General features: G+C 41.8%; 1 protein-coding gene across 1 annotated transcript in view; it reads right to left on the reverse strand.

Moving 5' to 3' along the window:
• LOC144682952 (ETS-related transcription factor Elf-1-like) overlaps positions 1-11075 on the reverse strand; it is a 168438-nt gene extending 157363 nt beyond the window's left edge. The window contains exon 1 of the mRNA XM_078545879.1: positions 10935-11075. The gene's annotated coding sequence lies outside the window, so the exon portion shown is untranslated. The remainder of the gene's footprint in view (positions 1-10934) is intronic.
• Positions 11076-12047: the final 972 nt, after the last annotated feature.

Here is a 12047-nt window from a genome sequence, read left to right on the forward strand (position 1 = left end):
TGGCATAAATCTTTAGTAATAACAAACCGACACAGTGTGTAAACAGAATGAAGGAGGCGCATAAAGTCACGTTTCAACCAAGAGTGGGAATGGTAGCATTGTGGTTATGCTATGGGATGAGTAATCCAGCAGCTTCAACTAATGATCCAGAGATAAGAATTTAAATCCCACCACGACAGCTGGGGAATTTAAACTCAATTAATTAAATAAAATCCGAAACAAAAAGCTAGTATCAGTGATGATGACCATGTAATTATCCGATTGTCATAAAAATCCATCCGCTTCACTAATGTCCTCGAGGGAGAGAAATCTGCTACCCTACACAGTTTGGCCTAGATGTAGCTTTAGAACTACAGAAATGTGGTTGACTGCTCTCTGATGTTAGCAAACAAGCCTCTCAGTTGTTCAAAAGGTGGCTCACCACCACCTTCAAGGGCAATAATTGCTGTTTTTGTCAGCGACACCCACAACCCGTAACTAATTAAAATATATTGTTACCTTAGCAATATAAACTAACACACCATATTGCATTCCGCCCTCAAGCGTCCAATTTAAGACAAGGTACACTGAATTTCCTTCGTCAAAGGCACAATGTCCACACTATGGTCATCAGCAATTCTTTTCTTGCTTGTTTACATATAGCTCAATAGCCTGATCACGCTCGTTATCTCACTGTTAAAGCCATGGCAATTGCAACATGGAAAGGCTTCTCTATCTTCTCCTGCCTCCACAAAAAGAGCATTGCCAAAATACAATTAGATTATATCCCTATAAATATTTTCAAGTAAACAGATATCAATCATTAAAAAAACAAAATAAAAGCAGAAAATTCTAGAAATACTCAGATCAGGAAACTTCTGTGGAGAGAGAAATAGAGTTACTGTTTCAGGCTGATGACCTTTCATCAGAACTGGAAAATGTTTGAAATATAACAAATTTTCAGCAAGGACAGAGGCAGAAAAATGTGGAAGGGGAGGAAAGAGCTGTGGGAAGTGTTTTGATGTTAGTTGATTGTGGTAGTGGATTCCGGTATTAGATACTATACGGTACTCTGTACTAGATATGGAATCACCTGACCTGGGGGTTGAAGGTCAGATAGCACATGTTGGAACTGTCTTGATAGAATTCAGTTAGTGCAGATATGTGTTCACATTAGGAAAATGTGTTATCAATAAAGTTAGCTCAGCTACAATGTCGACGGCCTGTGTGCATCATTGAAACAAAAAACAAGATAGTGTCAGAAGTAAACTAAATGCAACAATGGAGGTTCTGAAACCACCGACAGAGCTCAGTTTGGAGGGCGATCATGTCGAAACTGGAGGAGGTTCCAGCAGCGATTTGAGCTGTACCTCACAGCAACAGGCAGTGATAAAAAAGACCCTCCGGTAGAGTCTTCCATCTTCCTTCATGTAGCAAGGGAAGAAACCCTCAAAGTTTATAACACATTCACATTTGAAGGTGATGAGAAACTAAATGACTTGAAAGAAATAATGGAAAAATTCGAAGCCTACTGCAGCCCTGAGAAAAACACCACGTATGAAAAAGATAATCAATTTTTTACATATATAGTGGCAACATTAGTCAGTATGTAACTGAGCTGAGAAAACAAGCTAAATCATGTGAATTTGGAGAGCTTTAAGAATAATCTGAGATAGATTAATTTGCAGGATCGCAAATGACACTCAGAATGACTTTGAGAGAAGTTGATCTCACACTGGAGAAAGCAATAAATATCTGCAGAGCGGCAGAGACAACGAAATGCCAGATTAAACAGATGACAGAAGATGATAAGCTGCACATGGTCAAGCAGGTAGATGCAGTTAAACAGAAGCAGCCCTGGGAAAGAACAAATAGACAGTCTGAAGATAAAAAGAACAAAATTGCTATTAAAACATTTAAATGCAGCCGATGCGGAACAGAGTATTTACCACGCAGTTGTCCAGCCTACGGAAAGCAGTGTAAGAACTGTGTTAAACTAAATCACTTTGCTAAGTTGTGTAAATCGAAGAAAATGCACACGATTGACAAAGGCATTGAAACAGAACTTTTCATTGGTGCAGTAACAACAAATTCCAAAGTTGATGAATGGGAGGTTGTTTTAAAAATTGCCAACATGATGGTGAGTTTCAAGCTTGACACAGGTGCACAAGCGAATGTCATTCCCATAAGCCTGTATTGTAAGATAAGCAAAGAAAAACAGCTAACTAAAACAAAAGTGAAGCTGTCTATACAGGTGAAAAAATTGTTGTAAAAGGCAAATACACACTTAAAGTGAACTACAAAAAAAGTCTCAAGCATTTACATTCATAGTGATGAAAACTGATGCAAAACTCATTCTTGGAATCAAAGCTTGTGAAAATCTGAAGCTAATCAGGAGAATGATGATTGTCATCACTGATGACATCCTGAGCGAGTATAAAGATGTGTTCCAGGGGATCGTTGCCTAAAAGGAGAACACATCATCAAGATTGACAAAACTGTGACACTCAAAATACACCCACCCAGGAAAATACCAGTAATGCTAGAGACCGACTGAAAGCAGAGTTGGACAGGATGGAGAAGCTTCACATCATCAAGAAAATTGAAGAACCGACAAAGTGAATCAATCCAATTGGAGTTGTAGATTCCCATTTGATTTTTCTAAGAGTCTATCTGGATCCCAGAGACCTAAACCAGGCAGTACAAAGAGAGTATTACCAGCTGCCCACTGTAGAAGAAATCATGTGTAATCTAGCTGTTGCTAAATACTATTCAGTGTTGGATGTGAGTTCAGGCTTCTGGCAGGTCAAGTTGGATGAACGCAGCTCCTATCTCTGTACCTTCAACAGACCATATGGGTGATACAGGTTTTTACACTTACTTTGGTATTAATTCAGCTCCGGAGGTGTTCCACAGAACAGTGAAGCAGCTGTTTGAAGGGTTAGAGGGCATGGAAACCTATATTGATGATGTGCTGGTCTGGGGAGCCTCATGAGAAGAACACAACCACAGGCTGAGGCAGGTGCTGGCCAGAGCTAGAGAAAGGAACCTCAAGTTGAAGAAGGAAAAGTGCAAAATAGGTCTTCATGGAATCAAGTACTTGGGACATGTGCGAACAAGTGAGAGACTGAAACTGGACTCAAGTAAAATCAAAGCAGTCGGAACATATTACCCCCAGAATATAAGAAAGACTCAGAGAGGTTTTTGGGAATGGTGACCTATCTTGGGTATTTCATTCCAAACAGGTGACAGTACCTCTCAGAGAACTTGTACAAAATGATGAGGAATGGCACTGGGAACAAAGTCACCAGGAAGCTTTGACCAGTCTGAAGAGAACACTGACCCAGGCATCAGTGTCACGATGTCAGTCAGCCAGTCAAGATCTCAGCAGATGATTCAAATACTGGCCTGGGAGCTGTCCTCTTGCAAAATGAGGCACCAGTGGCATACACTTCAAGGGCAATGACTGAAACACAGTAGCAGGTATGCCCAAATTGAGAGAGAAATGCTAACAATTGTTTGGCCAAGAACGCTTCCACCAGTCTGTCTATGGAAGAGACTTGGAGATAGAGTCTGGTCATAAGCCTTTGGAAGCTATACTTCAAAAGCCCTGAACTGGGCACCACCAAGAATTCAAAGATGACCAATGCATCTGCAGAAGTACCAGGTCAGAGTTAAATACAAACCGGGCAAGGAAATGTACATCGCAGACACTCTGTCATGTGCACACCTACATGAAGGAAGAGGATAAAGAAACGGAAGCACAGGTTCACATGCTGACAAAGAGCTTACCTGTGGCTGTAACCAAACTGGATGAGATCAGGGAAGCGACCAAGAATGACGCCGCCCTGAGAAAACTGCAGCAGATTGTGCAAACTGGATGGCCCACGCATCGGAGCGGAGCCTCTTCTGCTGTACAAGGGCACTGGAACTTTCGTGAGGAACTTCATGTTGCAGAAGGAATACTTTTCAAGTGAGGAAAGATCATAATTCCTGCAACACTGAGGAAAGAAATGCTGCAGTGCATATACAAAAATCACCTCAGCATAGAAACATGCAGGAGAAGAGCTCAAGATGGTAAATGCATGTACAGTGTGCCAAAAGTACAGTAAGTCACAAAAAAAAGAACAACTTCTTTTCTTCACAGTGTTCCAGAGAGGCCCTGGCAGAAAATTGGAGTGGACTTGTTCACATTTGACAACAGTGAGTACCTACAAACAGTAGGTTATTACTTAAAGTTTTTGAGTCTGTGCTGCTGAGAAATGATAGTTAGAACATCACTGTAATAAATCATTTAAAATAATTTTTTTCTCACCACGGCATACCTGAAGTGCTCACCTCAGATACAGTCCACAGTTCTCAGGCACTGAGTTTCACAAATTTTTACGGAACTGGGAGTTTTTGCCACATTATGTCAAGTCCCAAATATCTACAATTCAACGGAATGGTGGAACGTACCATGCGAACCTTAAAACACCTGTAGAAGGCGGCAAAGGCAGACGGAAGACACCCCCACCTGGCTCTGCTGGATTTCAGGAATACTCCATTAGAGGGCATTGGATCATCTCCAGCACAGCTCCTGATGGGGAGAAGACTAAGAACTAAGCTTCCAACTGCGCCTCAACTGTTATTCCCACAGCCAGTGAGCTACAGCGTGGAGGACCTGCTCAAACTGAGACAGCAGAAGCAGAAACAGTACTTTGATCGAGGTGCCCGACCTCTGCCTGACCTGAACATGGGAGAGACAGTGAGGATTCAGCATGAAGGGATCGTCATGTCACAGGAATCACAGGAAAACCAAGGTCTTACATAGAGCAGACTCCAAACGGACAACAGCACAGGAGAAACCGGAAATTCTTACAGAAAACAAATGAAACACAACCCTGCTCTGAACCAGAAAGTGTAGCTGAAGATCAAAAACCAGAATGCACCAGTGAAGCAACAGGTAACCAGACAAAGCCTGAGAATCCTGAAAACTATCTAAGGGGTGATAGTGACACTGAACTGGAGAAAGCCCCTTGTCCTTCAAAATAACCCCTGTCACCATTCAGAACACCCAGTGCAAGAATTGTGAAAAAAAACAGAGATGAGTAAAAAACAAAATAGACTGGTAAAAACAGAGTGAGAAAGAATAGATAAGAGACTTTGTGTACTTGAGTTGTATAATTTATTTTTAAAATGGGAAATGTCATAATAGTTGATTGTGGTAGTGGGCTCCAGTATTAGATATCATATGGAACCCTGTACTAGATATGGAGTCACCTGACCTGGGGGTTGAAGGTCAGATTGCAAATGTCAGAGCCTGCCTTGATAGAATTCAGTTAGTGCAGATGTGTGTTCATGTTAGGAAAATGTGTTGTCAATAATCTTAGCTCAGCTACAGCCTGTGTGCATAATTGAAGCAAAAAACAGGACAGGAAGGTCTATGATCGGGTGGAAGACAGGCAAGATTGAATGACGAAAGGGACGATGGTGCAAGGGAAAAGGGGATGATAATGGAACAAGAAAAGAAACAAAAGATGGGTCTAGCGGAGGCAGAAATGGCAAAAGCAGCATCAATATCAACAGCTGCCATCAGGAAAGGTGGGTGCAGAAGTTACAATCTGAAATTGTGGCACGGAATGTTGAGTGTGGAAAGCTATTACGTGGCTAACTGAAACGTGAAGTGTTGTTCCACGAGCTTACATCGAGCTCAAACAGTGTAGGAGACTGAGGACGGAGAAGTCAGAGTGAGAGTGTGGAGAATTAAAATGACAGCTCACTGGAAACTCAAGGCTATGCTTACAGGTTGATCAGAGGTGATTTGCAAAGCAATCACCCAAATTGCCTGTAGCCTCCCCAGTGTAGAGCAAAATGCATCATGAGCAGTGAATACATATACTAAATTGAAAGAAATGCAAGTAGTTTGCTGTTTCGCCTGAGAGGACTGTTTGGGGCCTCGATGTTGGAAAGGGAATAGGTTTAAGGGCTTACATTGGCAGGTGCCCTGAGAAGGGGAGGGTGTGTTTGGGGCGATTGAAAGTGATCAAGGATGGAACAGTCCCTTCAGACTGCTGAAAGGGAAGGTGAGTGGAATATGTGTTTGCTGGTGGCATCATGATGGAGATGGCAGAAATGGTAGAGGATGATCTGTTCAATGTGGATGCTGACTGAGTGGAAGGTGGGAGGCACTATCATGGTTCTAAGAGGAAAGGGATGGGGTGAGAGCAGAAGTGCGGGAAATATGATTCACATGGTCAAATGCCCTGCCAATCATGGTTTGATTCAACCAAATCCTCGGTTGAGGATAAAGAAGGACACATCAGGGGCACAGCTATAGAAGATGGCATCACCAGGCTAGGTGAGGTGGACACTGAGAAACTGGGAGAATGGAATAGAGTCCTTTCAGGAAGTGGGGTGAAAGAAAGAGTAGGTATCAGTGGGCTTATACCAGATATTGGTTGATAGCTGAACCCCAGAAATGGAGACAGAGAAGTCGAGCATAGGAAGAGTAGGAGATGGACTATGTGAAGTGCGGGAAGGATGGAAATTGGAAGCAAAGTTGATTAAATTTTGCATTTCTGGGAGAGACCAGGTAACAGCTCTGATACAGTCATTAATGTACTGGAAAGGAGATGAGGAAGGGAACCCGTGTAACACCGGAACAAAAAACGTTTCAGATATCCCATGAAAAGAAAGGTAATATCCGAGAGCCACATGGGTTCCGACAACAACACTTTTTATTTGGAGGAAGTGAGTCAACTGAAAGGAGGAGTTGTTTAATGTAAGAATAAGTTTAGCCAGACAGAGCAGTGTGGTGGTAGATGGGGACAGGTTGGGCCTCTGTTCAAGGAAGAAACAAACAGCCCTTAGCCATTGTTGGTGTTGATAGAGGTGCAAAGGGATTGGACATCCATAGTGAAAAGGAGATAGTGAGGGCTAGAAAGCATGAAACTGTTGAAGTGGTGGGGCTTTTCAGAACAGTCACAGGTGTAGGTGGGACAAGACTGGACAAGGGATGGAAAAAAATAAAGCTAAGACATGAAAATAAAATTAGTTGCATGGGGCAGGAACAGGCTGAAACAATAGGTCTACGAGGAAAATCCTGTTTGCGGATCTTGGGAAGGAAGTAGAAGTAGACTGTGCAGCGTTGGGGAACAATGAGGTTGGAGACCATGGAGGGAAGATCTCAAGAGAAGATGTGGTCAGTGACATCTGAGAAATGATGGTCGGTGGTGGGATCATGGTTCGTGGAAGGTTGGAGAAGGTGTCAGATGATGACATTCAGCTTCCATAAGTTAGAGTTCAGTTCATCAAGCAAAAACAGCATTGTTTTTTTCAGCAGGTTTAATGACAATATTAGGGTTGGACCTAAGAGAACAGGGTGTGGCAAGTTCAGAGGGAGGTAGGTTAGAGTGAGGATTAATCAATAACTTCATTAAAAGGAGCCTCTAGGAGAAAGCAATCATATGATAGAATTTCACATTCAGTTTGATGGTGGGAAGTGTGGATCAAAACCTAGTGTTTTAAACTTAAATAAAGGTAATTACAAGGATATGAAGACAGAGTTTGCTAAAATGAACTTGGAAATTAGATTAAAAGGTAGGACAGTAAAGATGCAGAGGTAGACTTTTAAGGAGATATTTAGTAACTATCAGCAAAGTTTTATCCCAGTGAGAAGGAAAGGCTCTTTGAGAAGGAAAGGCTCTTTGAGAAGGATGCATTACCCGTGGCTAAATAAGGAAGTTAGGGATATAATCAAATTGAAAGAAACGCTGTGCAATTCTGCAAAAGTTAGTGGTAGGTCAGAAGATTTTAAGAACCAAAGAAAGACTAAAAAAAAAGGGAGAAATTACAATATGAGGGAAGACTAGCTAGAAATATAGAAACTAAGAGTTCCTACAAGAATTTAAAAAGGAAAAGAGTAGCTAAAGTGAGAGTTGGTCCTCAAGAGAGAGAGAGTCTGGGCAATAATGGAAAAGAAGGAAATGGTAGAAGCGTTGAACAGGTATTTTGCAACTTTCTTCACAGTAGAAGAGGAGGAGAGGGAGACAGTGGCGTTGTGGTAATGTCACTGGACTAGTAATTCAGAGGCCCAGGTTCAAATTCCACCACAGTAGCTGGGGGAGTTTAAATTCAATTAATAAATTTGGAATATAAAACTAGTCTCAGTAATGGTGACCATGAAACCATCAATTGTCATAAAAACCCATCTGGTTCACTAATGTCCTTTAGGGAAGGAAATCTGCTGCCTTTACTTGGTCTGGCCTATATGTGACTGCCCTCTGAAATAGCTGAGCAAGATATTCAGTTCAAGGGGCAATTAGGGATGGGCAACAAATGCTGGCCTTGCCAGTGATATCCACATCCCATGAAAGAATAAAGAAAAAAAGACAATAACAACTTAAAAAGGTAATTGAAAATCAAGAGCTTAATGCAATCACCATCAAAAGGTATTGGGAAAACTATTAGACCTAAAGGATGACAGCTCCCAGGACCTGATGGTCTGTATCCTAGGGTTGTAAAAGAAGTGGCTGCAGAAATAATAGAGGCATTGATATAATCTTCTAAAATTCCTTAAATTCTGGAAGAGCCCCAGCAGTTTGGAAAATAGCAAAAGTAACAGCTCTATTCAAGAAAGGGGGGAGGCAGAAAGCAGGAAGCTATAGGCCAGTTAGCCAAACATCTGGCATAGGCAAATTTCTAGAATCTATCATTAAGGGGGTTATAGCAGGATACTTGGAATATTATAAGTGAACTTGTCCACTTTGGCAGGAAGAATAGAAAAGCAGTATACTACTTAAATGGGAAGAGATAGCCAAACTTGCTTATACAGAGGGGTCTGGGTGTCCTGGTACTTGAATCACAAAAAGTTAGTATGCAGGTACAGCAAGTGATTGGGAAGGTAAATAGAATTTTGGCACATATTTCAAGAGTGGATGCCAGGAGGATGTTTCCTCTTATTGGGGAGACTAGAAATAGGGGACACAGTTGACAAATAAGAGGTCTCTCTTTTAATACAGAAATGAGGGGAATATTTTTCCATCAGAGGGTCTCAGAAAGGAGAGGAAGCTGGGTCATTGAACAGTCAAGGCTGAATTTGGATAGATTTTTGATAGACAAGGGAGTAAAGGGTTATGGGGGACAGACAGGGAAGTGGAGATGGAACCACAATCAGATCAGCCATGATCTTATTGAATGGCAGAGCAGGCTTGAGGGGCCAAATGGCCTACTCCTGCTCCCAAGTGTTATATGCTTACAAGTGAGTGGAGCAGAGAAATTGAGATGGCTGATGTTACACCACAGTTCCATGTGAGGAGCATTATTTATACACGCTTCTAAAATGTCTGCTCTCACGCTTACAGCCTTTTGCTTCAGTTTAGTTTCTCTTTCTCTAACTACACCCAGGCTTGACTAATAGCACAGAGAACAGTTAACAAACACACATAATCAAACAACAAACAATTGAATACTACACAGATACACGGAACTAACCTGCATGATTATCCTGGAAATGTTACGCTGGTGAATACTTGTTCTACCTTAGAGATTAGCCAGCATAACTGAACAAAGCGCCACTCATCCCCACCCCATCACCCCTAACCCAACTGCCCACCCGACTGTCACCTGACCACACAACTACCCTCCAATACGACTGCCCACCTAGCCTGACCAACTCCGCAGCCCCAGACCTGACCCCTCGACCCAACCGCCCACCATACTTCCCTGATCGTGCACCCGCCCCGACCGGCCACACATTCATTCATCCATCCACTAGCCCACACTCGTTCATTAAAAGGCTTCAGACCTTTAGAAAAACTTACCTGAATACGGCAGCTACTGTCGTATGAAGGGGGCATGTCCTCTCCTTCCCTGACTCTCCCATGCCCACCAGTCTTCCACTTTGCTTATTCACTTCTGCTGGAGCCAGGATTGAAAATCCCAGCTGAAAAGGTGCAGGACCGCCAGGTCGGAAAAAACTTTGTAGGCAGTGGCAATACACAGCATCGTAACTGACTGGAAGATCTGGGCCAGAGACTCTCCAAACAAAAGATAACCCATGGCTCCTTGTATGTGATATCACTAAAAGAGATGAAGTGAGTTCCACCATTTGTGAATGGATAGGGGTACTGTCGGAGGGGTAGGTGCCATTCTGAAGAAGTTCTTTCATAATATTTGAGATTCGAGCAGACCAAGAATGCAGAATGCTGTGCTGGTGAAGGAGCAGGACAATAGCATCTACAAGGCCACAGGGTTAGATCTACCAACTGGGGATACTTAAACTGAGTAAAGAGCAAAAACTTCAGGTGAATGAAGGCCAAATAAAATTCCACAGGAGAAATCCCCCTCTTAGCGCAGAGATACCCGATATAGATTCATGTTACAAAGATGAACTTTTCGTCTCACTTGGTGATTAAAGCAAACATAAAACAATTTAGCAAATGTTTTACTGCCACACCCTTAATTTTCAAGTTCCAACTCTCACACAAATACATTAAATATAAGAGATTTCTCTACCAACATTTACATAGAGAAGTACCAACCAAGCGCACACAAAGCCTCAATTTGTTTACTGCAATACTAATTAATTCCCAAATAAGAGTAAACATTCTAAATGAAGAGCCAATGGTGCTAGTCACCTCAAAGGCTATTTCCTCCCACCAGAGACCAGTTTTATTGCTTTCACTTTGTAGTTAGTATATTGCCTGCCTGAACCATAATTCTGAAAGCAACAACAAACCTGAAATAAAAAATCAGAATGAAATGAAATCGAATCAAATCAAATCTAAAAATTTTGTTTCGTACTGTGCACCTTCCTCCAATAACTGATAAGTACAGACTAATATGGCACATGAATATTTGTTACAGCTGATATTAAACTGATCAGCTCGTGCTGCCATTTTCACCAACAGGTGGAGAGTACAGTCCCCAATACGCCGTCTTTGAATCGGATAATTCAAGACAACATTACTTACTTTATCCTCTATATTGTCTCGGTTGAAGTTTAAAAATCCAAGGGAAAAGCTGAGTTTTCCTGCAGTAAAATATGGCTACTGAAGATTAGGGAAGTGCTGATTCTGAATCACAATCTGTACCAAAGCGTTTCTGGGAGGGTCACACCCATATTGCTGCAGGCCAATGATTGCACCAGGTTACACACATGCAAATTCTGTAGGCGAGCAATTGATTTCATTGAACTACAAACAGGTGAGAGAAGCAAAAAACATATCGACAAAACAAAGAGCAAAATGCTTCAGGAAGACAGACAATTCCAGCCACTGACAGCCTGCTGATAAAGACATTCATGTATGAACATGCAAAAGTTCTGGAAAGTGATCATGACATTCCCCTACCTGTGGATGTTTAAGAAAGCTATAGGAACATAAAACATAGCAGTTTTGTGTGCAACTGCTGAAGTTCCACAGCCTTCTTGCGTTGCAAAGTGACCAATACTAAAAATATCTTCCACTTTCAATTTCCTTTGTAATAACTGTAATGTGAAGGCCTTCTTAAAAAAATAAATGTACTAAATCACAAAACAGAAAAAGACATGATTTCCTGCAATGATCTATTAAAAGAAAGAATTTGTATTTAAGTGGTGTCTTTCGTAACTTCAGAATGTCCCAAAGTACTTTTGAAGTGTCAGTGTTTCAAGGAAACATAGCGCACAGCAAGATCCCACAAATGTCAATGGGAAAATGACCTAGCATTTTGTGCCCAGTCTCTGGAGTGCGTCTTGACTCCAAAAACCTGCTGAGCCACGGCTGATGTCTGTTTATATGTAAATGTAGTAGCTTGGGAAAATGTAACTTTAGATTTGATGTTTATAATTAATTTAGCTCAGTGACAGATATCATCTTTGTCATATAAGTGCTGAGCTCCAAGATCTGGGGGGAAGTGGTCCTGGATCACGGCCCATGTGACCAGATGTGGCCAACTAGTGCAGAGACCTGACCTCACTGGATTAGAATAATTTATCTATGCTCTTTGCTTGCTTTTCAAGGCTGCAATGTTTGGGAAAGCTGCATTCCTTCATGGAGCAAGCAATAACACCATGGCCGCCTACAGTGCCTGAGGACAATGAGCCA

The sequence above is a fragment of the Cetorhinus maximus genome, chromosome 7, assembly GCF_964194155.1.
Source record: "Cetorhinus maximus chromosome 7, sCetMax3.hap1.1, whole genome shotgun sequence".
NCBI lineage: Eukaryota > Metazoa > Chordata > Chondrichthyes > Lamniformes > Cetorhinidae > Cetorhinus > Cetorhinus maximus.